This window comes from Struthio camelus, chromosome 11 (assembly GCF_040807025.1).
Source record: "Struthio camelus isolate bStrCam1 chromosome 11, bStrCam1.hap1, whole genome shotgun sequence".
NCBI lineage: Eukaryota > Metazoa > Chordata > Aves > Struthioniformes > Struthionidae > Struthio > Struthio camelus.
The window spans coordinates 20,302,301-20,325,390 of record NC_090952.1 but is presented as its reverse complement, the minus strand read 5'-3'; the positions used below and the strand labels follow the sequence as shown (position 1 = coordinate 20,325,390).

The following is a 23,090-nucleotide window of genomic DNA, read 5'->3' as shown; positions in this document are numbered from 1 at the left end:
TTGTAAATTACAGTTGCTCAGTCAATAAACAAACTATATTGTGTATTTAAGCTGATGCTTAAAGTAATTCTGGAAGCCAGAATGCCAACAATTTGTAGCTTGATTCCTCGCAACAATTTAGCTTGCGGCCTGTGGCTCTGGTGAGCATAAGAACGTGCTTGGAGGCTGTGTGCAGGCCCATTCCCTTAATACAGTAGGGGACAAATGGTTTGCTAGGGATCCTGAATACAACATCGTTTCTTCTTCCTTGTTTTCCCACCTCTCTGTTATGGGTCTATTGCCCATAGTTAGGAACAATCCAAGAACAATCCAAGAGTCAAGATAGAAGACTAAGAAATATGATATTAGAAACTTTACAGTAAGATGCACTTGTGGTTTCATTTATTTGCTGACCCCTAAAATTATGATACCTAGATAAAATAGCTTTTCAGATTGTAAATGTCTTCGTTGTGAGGACACTGACTACAAGTACTATACGCGCTCCTGGTCTTAAGAGACTCTCTGAAACCTATTTGTGACTATACAATTCAGTGTAACCTTTAATAGAAAGTGACTGTTGCCTTAGTTCCTGTTTTGTGTATTGTTTTTCTAATTTCTGGAAGGTACCAGAGAATTACCATTTGCAGCATTAAGCTGAACTTTGGTTAAAGGCTAAATGAGCAACATATGCCTCTGGAAACATTTACAAAGAGCCATCTTTTTCACAAGGACATTTGAAAGTAAACAGCTTTGGGAAGAACTTTGCCTTTTTTAATTCTGATAAAGTAAAAGTTTGTCAAATTTTGCTGTCCCCTAAATTCAAAACTAGCTGAATTTTCTTTTATTTTCGATGAGACATAATATGGGCATAAGTAGGTGGCATCTTTCAGGATCTGGATTTTAAATGATATCTGAGAAAGACTGTCTTCATGGGCCATACATCCACATGTAAGCAGCTAAGAGTTAGGAGCTTACATACCTTTTAAAATACCTGGTCCTTGGACACTTAATTTTTTGCCAAAGCAATCTGCATATGATGTGATGCACACTGTGGTATATGGGCGTGTGTTTGTTTGCTCCTGAATAATCATTTTATTTAAAATAGAGCCTGCATAAGTCTCAAGGAAAATGGAAAGAACTGGTATGGGAGGGAGGGATGGTAATACTTGGGAACCTGATTGAAGAATACCCTGTATGTTTTATTTTCTAACTATTATTGGTCTTTATATGTTAATAGTAAATAACTTGCCTTGTTTTAATTGGATACATTCAGAAGGCAAAAATGCAAGTAAAGATCATTTGTATTGCCTTTGAGTTTAAAGTCAATAACTAATTCACCATTGGAAGAATCTCTTCATAACTTGAATTTTGGAAAGAAAATATTCACATGACATTATGGAGTGCTAGGTCTGCCCCTTAATGTATTAAAGAATTAATTAGTAATTAATACTTTATGCAATAAAAAATTTGACACTATTGCCATTAAAAGCAAGAGGATGCCTTCTGTAACTCAGGAAGCCAGTCTCCCTCTGCAAACAAGAAGTTCTTCTGAAGGAATATTTCTGTAGAGCATCATAAATATTCAGCTTCTATTTTTTCAGCTATGTATACAACAGTTTTCTGAACTGCTGCGTTTTGTTACCAAAAATATTTTTAAATTAAAAGCAAGTGATCTGTAAGACATAGACCTGCCGGTTTTAGGTAGGCATCATTCATAATATGATAGTTGCAACTAAAAAGTTCTCTTTGCACAGCAGGGAAGAAGCAGGAGAGGCTAGCATTTCACCCTTGTAAGACTATCTTCATCAAGGACAGCAGAGAAGAAAGCATACTGATATATTTGCATTAAAAATACATTTAACAAACTCTAGGAAAGAAGCAGGTAAAGAATATTTGACTACTTTCCCAACCTGATATTCATTATTTCCAACTTAAATCTCCAGCATCTGATTAAACAGCACTGCTGATTCCATTAAATACGTGTGTAGAATGAATACACATTTTTAACATTAGTTTCTGGAAGTAGTTTTAATTAAAAAGGAGCCAAACTTTTGTATAGTATATAAAATTTTATTTTTCCTTCCTTTTGTTCTCAGTTTTAATTGGATATGGTTTCTGTGAAAGTTGCTGGATGGCATGACTGGTGCAGTTTTGGACGAGGGAAATGCATCATCAGCCAATCAAGATAACCTATCTAAAAGCAAGAGGCTTATCATTCTTAACACAGCAACTTTTGAATGCACTGCCCAATTAGGGATCTGGTTTTTTCCCTTTGTAAACATGCATTGCTTGTGATATTATTAATAACACATGTTTACTATTGCTTGTTCAGAATTGTAGAAAATGACAGTTTTAATGTTATTTGTGTACATCAAATGCCAGCTCACTGAAACTTAACATTTTCTTATTTGTTTCTTGTCCAGCTGAATTTGTTATTACTAACACAATAAGCATCTGAAACTGTTTTCATCCTATGGAAAAACGTTCATTAGCCATAGTATATAAATAAACTTCAGCCAAAACTTGAACAGTGCAGCTTAAAGGCCTTGATTTTTCATTAATGGGAGTATGCTTGTATCAGTGTACTTTTCCCACTGGAATTTGCATTTAAGCCATTAAAACCATGAAAGAAGTGAAGTATGGAGACAGAAGGGTGCGGGGGGAAAAGTACAAGAAAAATCAAAAGAGATAAAGGAGGTAAGTGCTGAAAGGTGTATTCTTTCCTTGATGTAGATGCTTAATTATCTTAAGCATAAGGTTTTAGCCTTAATCTTTTAATTTTGTCTCATTAATAAAATAACAAACTTTATTCCATTCTCTACTATATTAATTTTATGTAGGGATGACTTAAATACAGCTTTTGAAATAAGAAATCTTAATTCAATATGGATATCGCAAAACATAGCTTGCATCCGGTTTAATTGAAATCCTAACCCAGTGAAATCGATGGCAAAATTCCCATTGACTATGCACAGTGATCATTTCAACTTTTTATATAAAATGATGAGACTCTTCTAAGAAAATTGTCTTTTTTTTTTTTTTTTTTTTTTTAAAAAAGTACAGTACTGACTCCCTCATGGAAATGGCACTGTAGCCTTGCTCTGATCTATTGTCTTAACACTATTTTGCCTCATTTTTTCATTTACAATTTAAGAAGTCGTGGTTTTCAGAGGTTCACATTCTAAATAACATTTTTCTGAATATCATGAGAGCACAAATTCTAGATAAGATAATAGCTAGAGTAAATTACACAAATAGCTGAACCACCAATGATACTAAAGCAAATTCCTACTTCATTTATATCCTCAGCTCTCCTAGGTTTTAATCACATGCCATGTTAGTCTCTTGACACTTCTTTGAGCAATAAAATTGAAAATATGTCTGTATATATATTTTAAAGCATCTGGCCACAGGTGTCATTTCTAATGTTCTATTTAGAAGTCAGATTCTCCATTGTTAAATTGATACATTTAGGTTCTTTCCTTGAAAATCACCACCACTTATGTATGCAGGCATATGCATGCTTGTTTCTTGAAACAACAGCTAGACGGATCTGTTTACTGCATAACTCATGTTTTAGTTTAAGGTTATGGCTTGTCCCTAAACATCATAAGTGACTTCATATCTCTGTAAGGATTGCCCTTTTCCTTTAAAAATAGCTACTGAATAAAGCGAAGCCATTTATAATGAAATATGGGACCAAACTATAGATATTTTCTTTGCAGTGGTTGCTGAAGAGTTATAGCTTTTATGTTCTGTTTAAAAAAAAAAAAAAAGGTAAAATATTTTTTATAACTTGTTGCATTATGAACCATATTTCTCTGTATAGTACTAATAGTAGAGAGATGAAGCATAGACTAAACCCTCAAGTGTTTGGAAGTTTTTAATGTCATCCAAAATAAACACTTTTCCACAGGTTTGAATGGCCTGCTCTTGTCTATTCATCCAAAGAGGCTAGTAAGCTTAAAACTTTCCCTTTTGTACTGAGTTTTTTTCATCAGAAGTGCACTACTAAATAGCTTAAGAAAATACATAGATAACTCAGATAGTAATTTGAATGCATCTGTGGAAGACTGACTTTCACTGTAATAGAAGTAGATGCTGAACCCTGTTAGGTAAAATATGCTGGCTACTATGTGGACATGAAGCTTTTAATCACGCTGCTGACAATAGTCCCAAGCTCATCTTTCTGAAATGCTTCCACTCTGTTAGCTATTAAACTTCCTTGAGTTATGGGAAAAAAATCCCTTATAATACACCTCTAATAGTAGCATCTTTTTTGTCTGTTGGCTCTACTTGGCCCCGATTTGTGGGGGTTTTTCCTCATTAATTTACCTTTTTTTTTTTCCTCCCCATTTACTAGCTCTATATAAAGATGAAGTGTCTCATCTATCTACTATTTTCTCCATTGCTTTTTGTCCTCCATTCACTCGTTTTCAGGCATAAGTATGTTCTTTACTCCTTATTTATTATCCTTCTTTGTTACTGCTGCAATGAATGCGATCTGCCAAATTTTTTTAACATCAAGCACCCCAAATTTTAACGATCACAATTTATACCGTTCCATAGCGATACCAAATAAAAAGCTGTGCCACAGGAGTGAATGCTAAAAATGCAGATACTCTGATGAAATTAAGGATGTAGCCAGACTGTACATAAACCAGTAATGTTCTTAAAACATTACAGTTAAAACAGTACAGTTCTTTAAAGTTATAATTTACTTCTAAATTATAAGGTATAAATATGTTCCTGCAGTTATCTTTCCTGCAGTTATCTATCCTGCAATGTCTAACTAATTTGCAATTATATTCAGTCTGATGTGCTCTTACTGTATAAATATGTAATTTGGAATTTCAATAGTTATTTTTATGGTTCATGCCCTAAATACCTAATTTCTCCCATAATACTGTTTTGTGTTCAACACCTTTGAATAATTAGTATATTTTAAAAATCAGAAATAATTTTTCATGGAAGCCCTGTAATATCTGGGCATACAGGAGCAAGCAAATATCACTCAAAAATTTCAACTTACTGAAAGCATTTTGTGCACTAAACTGACTAGCAAAAGAACCCCTGTGGCATAAACTGTACAACTTCACTCTTTATTTTTAAATACTGACCAATTTTTGACCAGGCTTTTTTGCATTATTCAGTAGTTTTGGATTTGGCTTTGTTCCTTAACTCTCAGGCTACTTTCTTGTTCATGTACCTGAAAAACAATGAAAGGTCAAAGCATACTAATCTCTTAGGGGTTTCTTTGTCTTTTTTTTTTCTGCCTTATTGCCAATAGTATGTTTGGAGTTCAGCAGCACCCCCTTCTACGAGAAGATTCATGTTCCAGAGTCTTCATGTGCATTTGTATGCCAGGTAGTTAAATGGGTACTTGAATGATCCGATGTTACTTGGATGTTATGAACCTAGAATGGAGGGATTGGTGTTAATTTTCTACATTGCTTTTCTCTGCACTTATGGGAATACTTTCTATCAAATATTTTGTGAAATTGCAGTCTTGCCTTTTCTAGGATTCTCTTCCAGTACTTGGTGTGAACTGGTGACGTACACTGTTCTCTGCCTCCCTTTCACCTCCACACCCCCTTACAACACCTTTACCTCTGTCACTGAGGTTTCCTGAAGGCATTCTGCTCGTGGCTGCTAGTTCCTCATGCACGTATGTATGGGTAATGAGAGAGCCCCCTCAGACTCCCTGGGCCTGGTTCCAGTCTTTGACCTCCGTCATGGTGAGAACAGCTTTCCTTACACCTCCTTGGAATTTTCAGTGTTGCAGCTTTTGTTTGTTGCCTCTCGTCCTGTCACCACGCACCTCCAAGAAGCGTCTGGTTTTGTCTTCTCTCTACCCTCCCACTGTGTAGGTGTAGATAGCAGTAAGATCTCCTCTTCACCTTCTCATCTGAAGGCTGCATGTACTTCATACACTTCCTCAACTTGCTGGCTACGCTAAGACAGCCCAGGATGCGTTCGGCTGTCTCTTCCACAAAGGCATGTTGCTGTCTCATGTTTGACTTCTCTGCCGGGACCCCAAAGTACTTTCCTGTAAAGCTGCTTTCTAACCCTCTGGCCCCAGCTAGTGCTGCTGTGTAGAGTTATTCTGTTCCCAGTGCAGCACTGCACACTTGCTTTTGTTGGGCTTCAAGGGATTTCTGTCAGTGCATCTCTCCAGCCTGTCAAGGTTCATCTGAATAGCAGCCCTTACAGCATATACCTCAGTTTGGTATTATCTGCAACTTTGCAGAGTGTACAATCTGTCCCATATTCCAGGTTTTTAAATTAAGCCATTTACCTCTGCTGGCCCCAGTATTGATCCCTGAGGGATGACACTAGTAACTGACCACCAGCTGGACATTGTACTACTGATCATAACCTTTCAAGCCTAACTCACAGTCCAGGCAATTTTCTATCCACCCTGTTATCCACTTACCCAGTCTGTATCTTACCAATTTGGCTGTAAAGATACTGTGTGAGAAAGTTAAAAGCCTTGCTAAAATCAAATTATACAACATAAACTACTCTCTTCTCGCCCACAGAGCCTTTCATCTTCTAGGAGGATTGGCTGCATAATCTTTGTGAGGATAGAGGTAAGGCTGACTAATTTCTAAAGAAGGCTTTATCTGCTTCCTCTTCTTGATCAGCTGGTCAACAACACTAACACTGTGTTGGTCCTTGATCTTTCTCACAAGCTGTTACCTGGCCCCTCAGCTGCCCCAAAATGAAACTGTGCATTCCAGCTACTGGGCTGCACAGAGCGCAACCCCTCCTCCTCACCTTCCAACCCACTCTCTCCTGAAGAGCCTATCGCTGTCTTCGTCGCGTTTGATCTGTGCCAGAATTCTTTCATTCTAATAACGTTATCTGACACAGTATCTGTGTGATTACCCTGTAAGAGATACTATGGCTTAAAACTGGGTGCAGGTGGGAAGTAGAAGCAATAAATCTGGGGCTCATAAACTGAGGTGTTTTAGAGAAATAGTCTTAATGTTACCTGTGACAGACAAACAAGAGCGCTTTAATTAGCACCAAGTACCCATACCTTTTATTTATATTTTCTTCACACACACACACACACACACACACAGCTAGCTAAGACTGACAATATTATCTAAGTTTTTTCAGTTCGACTATTCTCTTGGATGAAAAATGACATTTTGTGGGTAAAAGAATGGTAAAATGCTATTTATTCCTTTCGCAGAGTTTGGGGGGTTTCTCACTTTTTTCCTTTTTAAAGACAAGACAAGAACTGTACACCTTCTGCAGTCTCAGTTGCTGGTGAGGTTAATGGTAAAATGCTATTTACTCCTTCAGCAGAGTTTTGGGCATTTCTTTCTTCTTTTTGTTTTTGTTTTCAAATACTTCCTAATTTCAAAGGCAGGAACTGTATGCCTGCCAGTTGACGGTAATTATGATAATGTTGGAATAGTTTATTAAGTAATGGAACAGCTTACAGGTTTGTTGGCATGGGCATTTTAAGTTCTGCATAAAAGATGCCTTCTAGGGAAGGGAACGAATCTGTGAATGTTTTGCCCAACTACTTTTCACTTGGTGATGAGCAGTAGAAATCCAGACACTGAAGACAGCAGTTGTAGTTTCTACAAAATTGTATGGGGATGTATGTGTTTGCCTAGCAATATGAATAGAGTAATGCATTTCCCCATCTCTGCTCTTGCTGAAAATCAGATTCTGTACAAGGGGTTTTTGTAATCAAAAGAAGTTATGTGCGACTCAAAGGCTGAATGGGACCTACAATAGCAGTAATGTAGAAAGGGAGTATGAGATATCTTAAATAAATGTTTATTGTCATTGAAAGCTAACTAAATTGAAATCAGCCTACTTAAAATTTACCATATATATCCCTGTATTTTTATTTTTTTAGATATTTTGGACATATTGGTGTGGAATTACTAGTATGGACCCTTTTTTCTTGCATAATTTCAATCAGCAAATAAATGTGTTAGAAAGGTAAGATTTATAAGCAGAAAACCCAATACCTTCCCAATAAATTCGACCAAAGGTTGCTTCCTAAAATAGTCATAAGTGCTGTTTGACGGTAGTCTGATCAATGCTATTTCTCTTTAAAACTAAATTACATTTTCTTAGCTGTAAGGAATTGCACACACTAGAAAAATTCTTGGGTAAGAACAAAAATTTATAGATTTATGGTCTTGCAATGAACATCTCTAAAGTGTATCTGACACGATGATTAAAGATAATGCTTTTGTACTCCATAAAATTTCACTATTAGATGATAAAATATTCTAAAATTAGATACAAGAATTTCTAGGAATTGAAACTAGCTAGATTTAAGAACGTTATTTATTTCTATTGTGCATGTAGGGTAATGTTAAAGATGTTGACCTTCCATGTCTAGCACGCAAGCACTTAAAACACCATTAAATTAAGGATGTATAGTTCACTTCCTTTGAGAGATTTATTTTTGCCAACATTTACTTTAATTGGAAATAAAGGGATTTATACCAGTAAACTGAAAATACCAGTTAATGTGTTAGGATAAAGAAACATTATGTTTTCTGATTTTGAGTATTTAGCTGGTGACACTCTGCTGCAGCTCTGAAGCATAGCGCAAGGATGGAACATAGAAAGTAACTTTGTAAGAACCATCGTTATTCGCTACCACCTCTGGGCAGTTATTGGAGCTGGAATGGTCCTAAATGAGACTGTGGAGCTTGTCAGCTTCCTTAGATCCTCAAAGAAGTGTCTGTGTGTCATGCTGAACAGCGTAGCCGCTGTACCGTGAACTTCCGGACAGTAGGTCCGCAGCTTTTCTGTGGGGCAGCAAGAAGGAAAGTTTCTGGGAATAGGACCTGTTGGTCGTCTTTACATCCCTTTGGATGTTACCTTGGATACAGGGAGCAGAACAGAAGAAAGGATAAGGAGAATAGAGCATCTAGAAATATTATGAACTGCCTTCTTAGCCTCTGGATTATTTCCATATGCTGGTAGAGGAATATTAGAGAAATATTATCTGTTATTTGAATGAAGTTTACTGTCCCATTAACATATCTATTATTAAAAGAAACAAATGGCTCACCATTGGTTCTGAATGAGAAGCAGTTGGATCAAACAAAGGTGCATCCAGCTGAGCATCCTACCTCTGACAGTGGCCAAAGTGAACGCCTAGAGAAAAGCAAAACAGAGCAAGCTTCTTTAGCAAAGAAAGTTCTTCTTATGCAAACTATTCTTTAACATAGGCTGACAGGGTTGGATGAGAAGATGAAAAGATTAATAACATATGCGTGTCATTCTGAAAATTCCCATGACTTTCTTTTTGAAGATTTCATAGTAATAAATGGAAATGTTTTATTTTTGGCCACTGTTTTATCAGCTTACCAGAGTTTTGATGTTTGATTTTGTTGCTTTTAAAATAGATAAATTATGCCTTTATGAAAAAATTACCCTTTGGGCTTATTAATGTTTAAGTAATAAAAAAAGGTTGTATTTTACAGTTGCAATTTAAGATTACTGGAATAGACTGAAGTGAAAAGGACCAAATCACTAGAGAATTTTTCCTTTTCCTTCAAACTTAGTAAAGCATATGGTCAAATTAAGAATTAAATCTGTATAAGCAAATTCAGATTTGCTTCAGATACTGGTGCACCGTTGTTAGGTGAGAATGTAGTTTTCCTGCTTACCTGAAGGACAGGATACTATCACTGAAAATCAAAGTACTGTCAATCCTATTTGCTTATAGTCTGGTAGGGAAATTGCAATTGCCTCAATATCTGCCAGAAACTCTTTGATGATTTGTAGAACACTATTTGGATATTATGAAAACGTTGTATCAATTTCTCAAATTCATATTAGCGTTTCAATTTGAAGCCTGTCATGGTGTAGAAATTATGCATAAAATCAACAATGGCTGAAAAGATTAGCAGAGCGAAGTGGAGTAAAAGAGTCTTTTAATGTGGTACTTGGACAGGCCTGATAGTCTTCCCCAACATTTCCCTCTTGACCAGATCTATAATCCTCTTCCAGTATTTGACTCAAGTCTTCCTTAGGGAAGATATTTTTTCTGTTTCATTATTCCCCTCAAAATAGAAAGAAGAGGAGGAAATGAGGATTGAGGAGGAAAGGGAGGCTAAATGGCTTCAAAGATCAAACAGAAAAAGAAAGTCAAGGATCCTCCTGTGGAGCACTTTGAAATTAATCAGAAAGTTGGTTTGACATCTGCAACAATTTCTCTGACATTTAGATAAACTTTTCACTTATGTGTTAAGTGAATACGTTCTTGTTTATTTCATAACCTTCCATATGCTTGTGTTTTGAACAGACCTCGAACAGTGTCGTTAATGTCTGTTTTTCTGTTTGTCTTCAAGCAGTTAGTCAAATAATGTTTTTTACAGAAGGGTTAAAAGGGACTTTAAAAAATTTAAATATAGTGCCTAGTTAATATTTAAACATTCTATAAAAAAATGTGCATTATAAGCTTTTATGCCAACTCGAATAATGATATTTTTCGTAGCTAAGTAACATCAGTCAGATGTTATGCAGGCCATAGAGTGTTCACAGTACAGTATAAGGTAGATAAATTTTATCTGTGGTACCTTGTCACTTTGAAATCCAACCTAAGTAGAGGATTTTGCTAGTGCAGATTACCCTACTGACTCTTTTGTGAAAAATGAGATGCACTCTGGTACTGTTTTGTATGGTTTAATTGAAATATAATGAAAGGACTTTTGATTTTAGAGTTTGGAACGCTGCATTCTGCTGAATGAAATGACCTTAGTACACAACATGTGCTCTAATAATGGAGCCTGCTTGAAATTACTTTTCGAACTGAAATCTATATAGAAACATTTTGTATGGATATTGGTTTACCCATTGATTGCATCCTTTAAAAACATTGAGATATAATTTATCCATACTTCAAAGTCAAGTTCTAATCAACAATCATATAAATTCCAAAGTAAAATGTAATTAAAATAAATATATGAACAAACATTTTGTTCAATATGCAATTTCCTGTATTGACAATTGAAGAAGGACAGAAATTGTGTAGGCAGACAGAGGCTGAGTGGGACAACCTTCTCTAGATTATGGTGACACTGGGTGACCAAGATCCATGAGGTAAGGACAGTATTTTCTGTATTTTAATCAGTTGGTTGGGTTTGAATTTGTAGTAAGATGACACAGAAATAATTTTTTGTGCATGTAGAAAAGGAGTCAGCGCTCTCAAACAGGAGAGACTTCAGTGAGACGTCTATTTCCATAGAATAAAGCAGCCTATTTTTCTGATTAACTAAAATTTCTTAATTTTTTGGCGTGCCAGTTTCTCTATAACTTTACAGAAATCTGGGATTTCTGAAAAAATGCACATTTTCTACTGTTAGTATGGCCTGGTTGTCTTCATCTTTATCTTCCAAGAACTGGTTATTGTATCTCCCAGAAGTTTTCTTTTGGAAAAGATAAATGTGTTCTGAGTTGTCTGGTGACAACCTGGTGACAAACTGGTAAGGATAACACATTATTCTTGCATAAATTGACCTTTAGGTATTTCTTAATGTGTTTAGTCTCTTGAAAAAAATGTTATTTTACTGAAACTGTTGATGTTTATTCTCTTAAATTAAGTTTAATTACCACATAAATTTTTCAGTTAACAGAGGAAACTGTTTCCATTAATCCGTATACATTACTTTCTGTAGCCAATTAACATCCTGACTCTGGGGCTGTAGTTAAGCAAGAGCATTCTACAGGGTCATCCCCTCACATCACACCAAGGTCTTCTGCCCAGATATAACTCCAACAAAAACATACAGCAACACTGTTAAACAAAAGCTAATTATCCAAGGTGAACAGTTAGTGGCCTGCAGCATACTGTGTGCTGAAGTAGGCATTTAACAAAAGAAAATTAAGTAGATTTCTAGTGATTATGAAAATATTTTGGCAGGATTATATGCTCTCAAAACATCCCAAAATCATAGATATTGATGCACATATGTGAGTAAGAATTTAGGAAATAATCTAAGAGTGGGTCCTGTAGAACTTGGACAGTATTTGTTTCAGTCGATTAAATCTATCCGTGATTGACTAATGCAATTACAAATTAGGGAAAAGCAAATGAATTTGCATTTATGATTTTTCCTTTCTGTTTTTGGGGGAGGAGGGTGCAATATTCTTTATTCTATTCTTTATTGCACTCTGGCTCCTTCTTCGCAGTGTTTCCTAAATGGAAGACAAAACAACATTTGAGTAAATAATTCTAAATGCATGATACTGAAGATACTTTGGAATTAAGTTTAATATAGCTATATATCTCTAATTCTGGATGTCATTTAGCCCTCAGAGATGTTCTTGTTCACGTTCAGTACCATTTTCCATCTTACACCATGCAAGCTATTGCAAAAAAACATCACAGGCTACATCACAAACTTTTTAATGGGTCCCACATGACCAGATCATTAAAGCTCCTTGTAGAAAGTCTATTTGTAAAAACATTATGAGCATAGTTGCTCACAACATCTGGATGCAACGAAAGTAACAATAGTCTTTTATCATCTTCTCTCTGTCTCTTTTGAACATCTAAACAGAAGTTTTTTAACATAACTTCACAGCATAAAGCGTTTCATTTTTAGCACTATCCTGAAGGATAGATTTGTGATCACATAGAAATATAACTTTTTCCTTAGTTATAGTGAGGCATATCATAGAAGTGCTATTGAAGGTACTGAAAATCTCCAGGGATGAAATTCTTCTTCACAGGTACTGTTACGTGACAAAAGGCTTTGGTTTATTCTACTGCAAGTTTCCAACATTGAAAAGTAGAATAACTATGACAAATGATGACAATCACCTATCTTCCTATGTAAAAGACAATCCTATATAAATCTCATAAGCTAATTTTTAAAAAGTTGTACTGCTTGAAACTGCAATCATAAATAGCTTTCTAAAATGGCTTTGAAGGATATTATAGTTTTTAATCATTTGAGCACAGAAGGAAGTCTACTGCAGTCACCTGGGGCACCAGGAGAAAAATCTCTACTAGCAAGTTCTCTTTGTTTTTGGTATTGTGTATCTAATTGTCTATCTAAATTGCAATAAGAACCTCAAAGCATAGGTTAGACTTACTTCCAGTTAATAATATTTGAAGATAAGAGAACATTTTCCCTTCAGTGCTCCACAAAATGAAAGCTCAGGCAGAAATCATTCTTTTAAAATGAATGCGGTTAAATGAGATTTTGCAAAGGGTAAAACAGTGTGTTTATGATAATATATGCAAAACAAATCACTTGTATGTAATATAATTGGTACATTCATGAGGCAGTTTCCTTCAAACCATTTGTTACGCAATTATTTTAGCCTTGTGTCCTAAGGAAATAGTATCTACGTGATTGTGCTTTCTGTCTGGTCTCCCTAGCTCCCTTCAGTAAATGTTGAACCTGTTGGCCAATTTCAACCAGGTTTGACAAAGGGATAGAAGTCCCAGAGATAATTAAGTTCCTACAAATTTCATGAGAAGTAGTGTTCAGGGAGGGGGAGGAAAAACTCAGGTTAATACTCTACTGAGAAAAGTGTACGACAAAATCTGTTGTTACCAACTTAGTGCCCCTGGCAGAAAGCCTGGTAAATAGTGGCAGTGTGAGGTGTTATAAATAAAATGAAGGCTTCTAAGGGAAATAGAGCTGAATTAATACAGAAAGAATTAATATAGGAAATATTAATGATAAGGGGAAGAGTTGGGAAGTAACTGGTTTATAGTGGCCTTGAGGAACAATTTAGGTTGTCTGAATGCAGTTTGCAGAAGCAAACTGGCTTCTTTAATTCTCTTGTTAACTTAGGACTTGTTAATAGTTTTCAGACTACTGGAGATGATAGGAAAATAAAATAGAACATCTTTTATTTTCAGAAGACAGGACTACTCAGTAACAGTCTGAATTTTATTTTGTAGTGATGATAAAGCTGCCGCCTATTAGAGTTGGAAAATATCAGGGGGAAAAATCCCCAAATATTTGTTTGAATTTAGTAGATTATTTCACCAGTGTGTGTTCTTAGGTTCACTTCAGAAAAAGATGTTTTTTTAACATTCTGTAACTTAAACATTAAGCAAAAATAGAATTCACTTACCTTGAGGTGTAAATTAAGTACATTTCTTGCAACTATTTGTACTAGAAACTTGATAGCTTGAAGTAGACCCAAAATATTTTTTGAAGTGCTGTTTGTGAGAAAAAGTAATTTTGGTGAGTTCTAAACTTTCCATGGAACATGGCCATTTTGATGACATTTCATTCTGGAAATAAAGCATTTATATCATTTAAAATTAAAATAATTCTACTTTTAAATGGGATTTTCCATATTAAGTAACGTAAACTAAAATTGGGGAATGAAAAACAAACTATTCTGAAGCAAAAAAAAAAAAAAAATTGCTCTCCTGAAAGGAATTCCTTTTGTGAATTCTTTAATTTGAAGCAAAAAAAAAAAAAAGTCTTTGGTATAAAAATGATATCATTCCCAATGAAATGATTATACTAAGATGCGAGCACTGCTATGTTGTAATAAACTTCACTTGGCATAATTTCTAAGCTTTGGTGCATTTAACTGCAATTCAGTTTAATAAGGTAACAATGTAGAAATTCAAATGATCAAAATGGTGAAGGTTAAGTTAATAATCTAAGGTTATATTTCATATTGCCAACACCAATGAATTAAACATTTCTCAGAATTATGAGCACAGAATGACTGACTACAAGTATGGAAATGATATGTGAAGATCTGTTTTAATTCTAGTAAGTCTCATTCAAAAGTAATTTTTTTATTATTATTACTTTGTGTAAATACTAATACTGTAAGTCATTGTAAAACGTTACAATTTTGCTTTATCAAATGTAGTTGTAGTTTATCAAATGTGTCAGTATTCCATGATAACGAACACTTCACTGACTTTTTTCACAGAAGGAAATACATGGTAATGATGAATATGTATATATTTTCGTATGGTAGGCCAGAAAAATTATAAAGAAAGTACATAGTCTATTAAAGAGAAAACAACTTCCCTAAAATGCAAGTGAGCCTCTGTTAAGTGTTCACCAAAATGTGTACATGATTTTTTTAAACGTGATTCGAAGTCATATGAACCTGAATGAACAAAACAATATTGAGCCCAACAGACAGATGGCCCTGAGTTTTGTTTATTCGTATTCTTTGGCCTTGTCCTGGCAGAATATTAGCTATACAGCAGCCTACTTATCTGCAGTAGGTTTTACAGATCAGTGCAGTCTTGTCTCATGTTTCCTTATCCCTTCCTTTCAGTCAGTATTCAGTGCAGGAAGCATGAGAGGAAACTTGTACTTGAAGTTAAAAAACAAAGCAAAACAAAACAAAGCAAAACAAAAAAACCCCCAAGCCTCTGGCTAACTATAAAAGAACCAGCTGGGATCAAGATCAAAGATAGAAGTGGCAAAAATTACATAAAACTACTCTAAACCTCTGGGCATTGTGAAAGATAGAGCATGAAATGTTTATATAGATAAGGGAGCCCTAATGAAAGAACAGAAATTTGATCACTACAGAATTTATCATGACATTGTCTGGAATAGGAACTGAGGAATGATCAAGAAATATGACAGCCTTCAACAGACAGGTAGTCTTACAGTGCTGTCTCCGTTATTAATCAGCAAGCAATACACAGGAAAGGCAAAAAGGAACTTTGTTACACTAGCTGAACTAGATCTGGTAAACTGGATAGATGTTTAGGGGAGTCTTAGGAGTGATTAACTAGGGAAAGAGGTAAACTAGAGAAATTTACTTCTATAGATAAAATCACAAATATACTTTAACATTGCAGTCGTCTTGAACAAACACAAAATGGGCAGAAATGTGTTCTTTAAACATGTAGGGGATTTAATGGCAACATAGTAAGCTTTGAATGTGAATCAAATTCATTAGAATAAAACAATAATAAAAATTATAATAATAGGATGTGAACTTTTGCAAAGCCAAAAGTTTCTACCTCAATGCTTAATGTAAGTCTTTCAAGTAGGATTTTTTTTGCATGTTGAGATGAAGCCTAGTTTTCCAGTGACTCACTGGGAACCAAAAAACAGAATTTCTTCTGAGACCTATGTAAAATTCTAGAGTCTGCTGTTTGGATTCAAAAACATGTAGGAAATTGTATACGTCACTAGAATATTTATTACTCTTTATGGGGCGAAGGCCTATGGTTTAACAATTTTGATAAAAGTAGAGGTTACTGCAAGACAGCTAATGAAGGAAAGACTTTAGTAAGTGAAACCATGGTAACAGAATCATTGAAAGATCATAGTTAGACTTGTATCCGAAGAAATATTTCTCTCTTGGAATAATAATGAAATGCAGAAATATGAGGGAGTCTATGTACTATAAAGTAAAGTAATGACAAAAGTTTGGCTGGGACACCTAATTATTGGAAGACAGAATAGAAAAATATATGATTTCTTGTTTTCAGTATAAAAACCATCCATTGCTAACTAATCTTTTTTAAATCCTGTTTTTAATCAAGTCTTGCATACAGAAATTTTCTACTCCAGAATGTTGTGATTAAAGCATTTGTTGACTTGGCTCTTGGATAGAAGACGTTAAAGAATTTTAATGTCAGCTTTATGTAGAAAAAGAAATACACTGATTTGGAATTTTTAGTTTTTGTTCCTCCCTCAGTTTTTTGGCTTTTTTTTTTTAAACTCTTTCATAGTCAACATGTCAATGTACACCTTAGTCAAGAAAAGTAGATCTATCATGTAGAATATTGTTCTGGATTTTAACAAGATAGAAAAGATATTTTAAATGCATGAAGGAAAGCTCTTAAAACCATATTATAATTTTAAAATAATTACAATTGCACACATCCTCTCTGTCCATGTTCACATTAAAAACTTTTATTGTGGCTGTTACTGTAAGTATCTTAAACTAAAAGACCAACAGTCTTCATAAGACTTTTTGCCTTTGAATACTCCCTGTCTTTGATTACTACTTTTGCTTTTCCTTTATCTGAATATTGGACATCTTCAAGAATACTGAAGACAATATTTTTTTCTTAATAAGGCAAATAGAGCTCCTCTAAGCTTTTGTATCACAAGAAAAAATATTCTGAAATATAATCTTAGTGGTATCCACGGAAACCAGTTGCTTCACTGAGGGATACTCTATATCCCATTCAATAAACTTGTATACTATAATAGAAAAAAGAAAACTGATTTGGACTGTTCATTATCCTCAAGAAAGCATGAAGTCTAAGGTTACCATAAAGGTGTTTATTGTTAAAAAGTATTCAGCCTAATTGTTAAAAAGTATTCAGCCTAATAGTCCTTCATGAGTTTACTCTAATCTAATCAAGGTGTCCTCTGGCCCATCTAAATGAAACTGGTTTGCAGTTTCATTGCGGTCTAAAGCAAACTCTAATAAATAACATTATTAACTACTGGATGAAAGCTCTAACTCATGATTCATAATTTCACAATGCTGAGGGATTTTTTTTGTTTTTTGGCGTGGGTGTCGATTCCACTGTTTAAAAACGGTATGATTCAGCTAAAGAATTCACACGTTTTTCTACAGAGCCTTCATTTGAATGTGGAACCCTCTTTTGAATATGGAACTGTGAGGAAAGTGAAAATAATTTTTCCTTAAATTACTTCCCACTCAGAAACAATGAAATACCTTCTTAAAATCTCTTTAATATTGCTGTCCTCCTTTTTCAGTCTACATTAGGAAGTAAAACAAAAGCAAAATAAAATGAAAGCTTTCTGAAAGCATGATACATATGGAAGTCAAAAGAATGGAGAGTCTATAAAGAAGCTGAAATCAAAAGTTTCAGACTGCTAAAGGCTTCCTGGGAGAGCAGGGGTCTGATTCCTAGGGAGAGTGCTGCTAGGGAAGGGACCGCTAGAGGAGTGGTGCCTGCCTGGTGGAAGGGTTGCTGAACAACTGGCCAACTGAAATGGACAGGTGGCTTACTCAGAATAGGGGCTGGAAAAATTCACAGCCCTCAAATGGCTTGAGAATCTGAGGAATTATCCAGCTTTCCTCAACTTCTGATCTCTCTGTCAAGGGAAAAACAGGAGAAAGAAAAAAATATTTGCATGTGACTATTCCCATGCAACCAGAACAATTTTATTTAATAGATCCTCTTTATGTCTTTGTGAAAGAGGTCCCATTAAAGAAAAGCAATTACAATACTGAATAGCATACAATATTATAAAAACACAAGGCATAGAACAAGCCGGAGGAGGTTCTAGGATAATTGCCCTGTGCATCTGTTAAGAACGTCATGCCCTTCTTTGTTCTCTATTTATATCAGGACCGCTGGATAATTAAAGTCCAGCATTTTGCCTGGGATGAAGTAAATTAGCAAATTAGGAGCAAGGAGAATGAGGTCAAGTTTTTAAAGAAAAAAAAAAAAAAGTCAGAAAAGAAGTGATGATCATTCCTGCTGATGCAGCAGTGTTACCTAATTAGTGTGACTTGATTCAGATAAGTGGTGACTAAAAATGGTGGCAAGCCAGTTCTGTACTGTTTCTAGCTTCAAAATGTTGTACTGCAATCAATTTGACACCTTGTTTATCCATGGTTGTAATAGCAGATTACATTTCTATAATTTTATCTCTCTGGCTGTGTCTCCGAAGCGTGGGCACCCAGCTTTGTAGAGCCTTCTAAGCGCTCTGCCACTTTGGCTTTCCAAGGCAGCCTCTGCTAACTGCTCTCAAAGGACCCTATAACATTTTAAAGCATAGCTTTTTGGCACACGGGTTCAGAAAGACCTGACTGTGCTGTGAAATGGGATTTCATGACTCCTTCACTGAGTCTGTTGGCGAATGTGAGCAAAACTCTTAGGATTCATTTTCAGAGACTGAATAGCAAATAGGCTTGATTAAAGAAACCTTTAGGTTTTCAGAACTTTGAAAAACTAACAACTTTGAAACTTTGAAAGTTTGTATAACTTTCTCATATTGAACATCTACAATCAACAGTCACTTCAGAAAACAGAAATCTTAACTACTATGCCTCACTTTCTGTAGTTGTAGGTTGATGCTACTGTCTAGAAGAATAACAATTTATTATTCATTTTCTGGCAGACATCGTGATATTTCTGTAACAAAATTTTAATGTTTAGAATATTGTAATATATGTAATTTATAATTAAGAAGGACTTCCCAATCAATTCTCACAGAATATTCTTATTTTATTAAATAATCATATCTTTCAAAAAGGAAATAATTTTGGCATAGTTTTCTCTGATGCTTGCTCTGCGTTTCAGTCTCAACAGATCAATGCCGCTACTTTAGGCCAGTATTAACGCTCTTACTCTGATGTTGTTTAACTTCTTAAGGCTTCTGATGTGGCCACGTGTGAAGTCTGCAAAGGATTCCTTTTGAACATTTTGTGTCCATTCATTTCAAAGAGGAACACCAGTAGCATTTATTTCATCAATTAGAGATTAATATTGACTGACATCAAGAAAGGTGTTTAAAAAAAAAAAAATCAAACATTTGACATCTTTTTAAATAGTATTACATTTTTCACAGAACTCTTTAGCTATGTTGTCATTCCAGTGGCTTTTGTCTCCTATTTTATTATTAACTAAATACTTTTGATTAGCATGGCTGTGATTTTTATACTGAAATAAAATAATCATCATAATTCATCAAGTGTATGAATTAGGTAACTAAAAAGGGCTATTCTGTATGGGAAATGTACTAAGCACTTACATTTGCAATCTACTTTTCATACAGTAATCAAAAAATTTAGGCAGAATTCAAAGATTTGTGTCTTGCCCAGTATCTGCAATCAAATGAGTGAATATGTTAGCTGCGCTATTCAGTATATTTCAGTATCTGAGTGCTGTCTGACATCTCCATGTTATCTGGGGAGTTCTTGTCACTTGGAAAAGTATTTTCCAATTAATTAATATCAAAGGAAAAAGAGAGGCATTTTTGAAAGTGTCCATGGCAAGGTAAGGACTGGTTTCAGAAAATTCTAATAATAGGAGGCAGGTGATAGCAAAGCTTCTTTTAAGTATCCAAAGACAGATTTGCAGACATTGTAAACCTAGAATGGGGAACAGAATGAAAGGAAACCAAAAATTATTCAGTGTTTGATTGCATTTCTTATGTTCCTGAAAGAATGGAAAATACTATCACAGTTTTTTCAGTTTCATCTGAAATCATTTACAGTGCTGACAAAATGTACATTGTCAAAGGTGCATTATTCAGATTTATAATTAAGCAAAATTCACTCCACATTTCAAGTCAGGCAATAACTCTGAGGATGGTAAGTCTACATAGAGCAACACTGCAGGTTTTCTGTAACTACTAACATGCAGCTTTGAATGTTAAAAATGTGTTACTTCAGCACCCTTTCCAGTCAGGCACATATTCTGTACCAGCAAACAGATCTCTTTCTGGGGGTGTGTGGCAGTACTGCTGTTAGTTCCCACAGCACAGAGTCCAATTGCCAGGCTGCTGTTAGGTGATCTGCAACAGCTCTTGCTTCTTACATCCTCCCTTTTGTGGCACCGAGCTTGCATGGTATTGGTGAGAGTGAGGTTCACAAAAGGAAACCCTGTAATACTGGAAAGGAGCAGGTTATGCTTTATTACCTTACACCCAAGTCCAGGAGGGATGTGTTTTCTCTTTTTAGAATGACATATGGAATGCTTATGGAAATAAAAAGAAATAAGCCCAGAAGAATTGTGTATAGGCCAAGAAAAGCAGAAATAGGAGTTCTGTTGGTTCAGGTGGACACTTGCTAGTGCTGCAGAAGAGCAAGAGAAGCGGCAGGTGGCATTGCTTGCCAGATCAGTCAGTACGGGATCTTCAGTGAAAGGGATAATTCTTTAAACATTGAAGTTAAGAGTAACTGCAAAGTGCTGAAGCCATTGTGCTTGAGGATAGCTCCCTATGTTCAGTTCATGTGTTTGTAATGATGTGTCTTGGACCAACGATGATTTTAGTTAGAACAGCGTAGTCTAGAGACACTTTTTGATTTTAAGAACTAAAATGAGAAATGGTTCCAAATATGAGTTTAGTTGTTGCAATATATTTTCATGGCAATTTCTTCTCTTGCTTTGTCCTCTCTTTTTAAAATCTGTGTAGCTCATGTGGGGATACAGGCACAATATACAAGGGTGAGCACACCATTCAAATGCTGCTCTTGGGGTAGGTTAGGGCTATGGGCAGGAGGGAAGGACAAAGAGACTAGTAACCTGCAGAGGTGCTTCTGTCATCCCACGCCTCTGCGTGGTTTGTTCTGTTGTTGCAGAGGTTTCCCACGTTTCCCCTATAGGAAGAGATCTGACCTTCAGAGAAACTCTCATCAGCTGCAGATGCTTCTTCAGCACATTACGTAGGACAGTGGCTTTTGGCAGTGGAGTGATGGAAAGACCTCTGCAACTTTTTGCACTGATTGCTTTCCATTCCTACTGCTCCAGCACTGCACGAATGAGCCAACTGATCTGTGACTGTACAGTGCTGAAAGGGATTTCATTTTCAAGGTTAATAAATTTGAAATTTAAAAGAAAAGGAAATAAAAAATCAAGGGTAAAATATTTCTGAAATAGACATTAACAATGGCAGAAAGAAAATCGTAACTGCTGTTTGGCTGACATTAATGCATATTGATTTCAGAGTATTTTTTCTGAAATAAAAAAATTGTCAAATAGTTCATCCAAGTCTTTTCCTTTTAAATTATGGCAGAAGCTTAATAAAAGAACTAAACTCTCTAAATCTTGGAGATACGTATTTTGAAGGTAGCAAGTGCAAAGTAAGATACTTGATTTTGTAATTTTGGAAAAGAAGACGCTGTTATTGCTTCATTTGGCACGTCCAAGGCAAACTGATGTCTCGCAGGCAGTCCTCCCAGTTACATTCATTGTTTCTAAGTCCAGTAATAGTTCTTTTTCTTTGATTTAGTAAATTCTCTGAAAGAACTTGCACAGGTTTAAGCCAATAAAAATGTTTTCAATATGCACCTAAATGGTCATTTATAACAAAGAAAGATTGACACAGTTAATACTCTGTAAATTAAGTTCAGTTTCTTAAAGCTAAAATATCCTTCATGTCACTTAAATTGCCTTACTCAAAGGTAATTTAAGAAAGGAAAACATGTCTTGCCTTATGTTACCTTATTTCTGTATTCAGAAATACTCATTTTTACTTCAAGTTTCCTTCATAACTTTATGCATGAATGTGAAAGTTACTATTAAAGTTCTGAATTCCCACTCCGAAGAAAGAATTATTGAAAGCAATGAAGGATGTGTTCTTAAATTATACCTTGAAATACTGAAGTAGTCTGAGAGAGAAGTTAAATTTATTTTTTAATGCCATTTCAAAAAATGCACTCTGTTTATCATGAGTCATTTTCTGGTAAGCCCTAAAGTATGGATATTATACTTTAATGTCATTTTCCGTAACATTAAATTTGCAATGGAGAAAGGCAGTAGGTCTGATTCATCATTTCATTACAGTGTTCAGATTTCCCTGACTTCAATGAAGTAAATTGGAGTAAGATAAAGGACAATCCTGTTCTCTTCTCTTACAGTTATTCTGATTGGGTTTATCTCTTTTTCTATAATTGCACTCCATATTTTTTTATATTCTAATTTATGAGTGAAATCCTCAATGTGCCTGTTTAAAATGTTTGGTTTTTTTTCAGTAAAAACAACCGCAAAACAATCTGGGTTCAATGGGATACCTTTCTGATATAACTTTAGAAAAGATTTTAAAGAAATATGATTTTGCGATAAATTTAATAGTGATTCAAGAAGTGCTGAATGCTTAGATGAGAGAATAAAAGCGCAAAGAAGCATGAATACAAAGAATAAAGACACACTTACCTATTGTTGTCCAATGATTTTCTCAGAGTGCTGGTTGTTTCTCATACTGGGCATTCATTTAACTTCTTTGGATGTCTATGCTTTTAATTTAAACAGATCTCAGAGGACTCTTTTAAGCATAGTTTGGGTGACTGTTCTAGAACCACTCCCCTTAAAGATGAGTTGCCAATACTCAGTGACTAGAGCCAGCATTAACAGTAGATCCAAATGCTAAACACACCCTTTCCTGTCATGTGTGTAATTTAGTTCTTCAGCAGTAGCTGATGGATAAGAAAGTCCACATAGA

General features: G+C 35.1%; 1 long non-coding RNA gene across 1 annotated transcript in view; it reads right to left on the bottom strand.

The window, feature by feature from the left end:
* Positions 1 to 22,864, bottom strand: part of LOC104138984 (uncharacterized) — a 36,645-nt gene extending 13,781 nt beyond the window's left edge. Inside the window, exons 1-3 of the long non-coding RNA XR_693020.2 lie at positions 22,805 to 22,864; positions 14,071 to 14,158; positions 9,041 to 9,126 (exon numbers count right to left, since the gene is read on the bottom strand). This is a non-coding gene — a long non-coding RNA (uncharacterized lncRNA). The remainder of the gene's footprint in view (positions 1 to 9,040; positions 9,127 to 14,070; positions 14,159 to 22,804) is intronic.
* Positions 22,865 to 23,090: the final 226 nt, after the last annotated feature.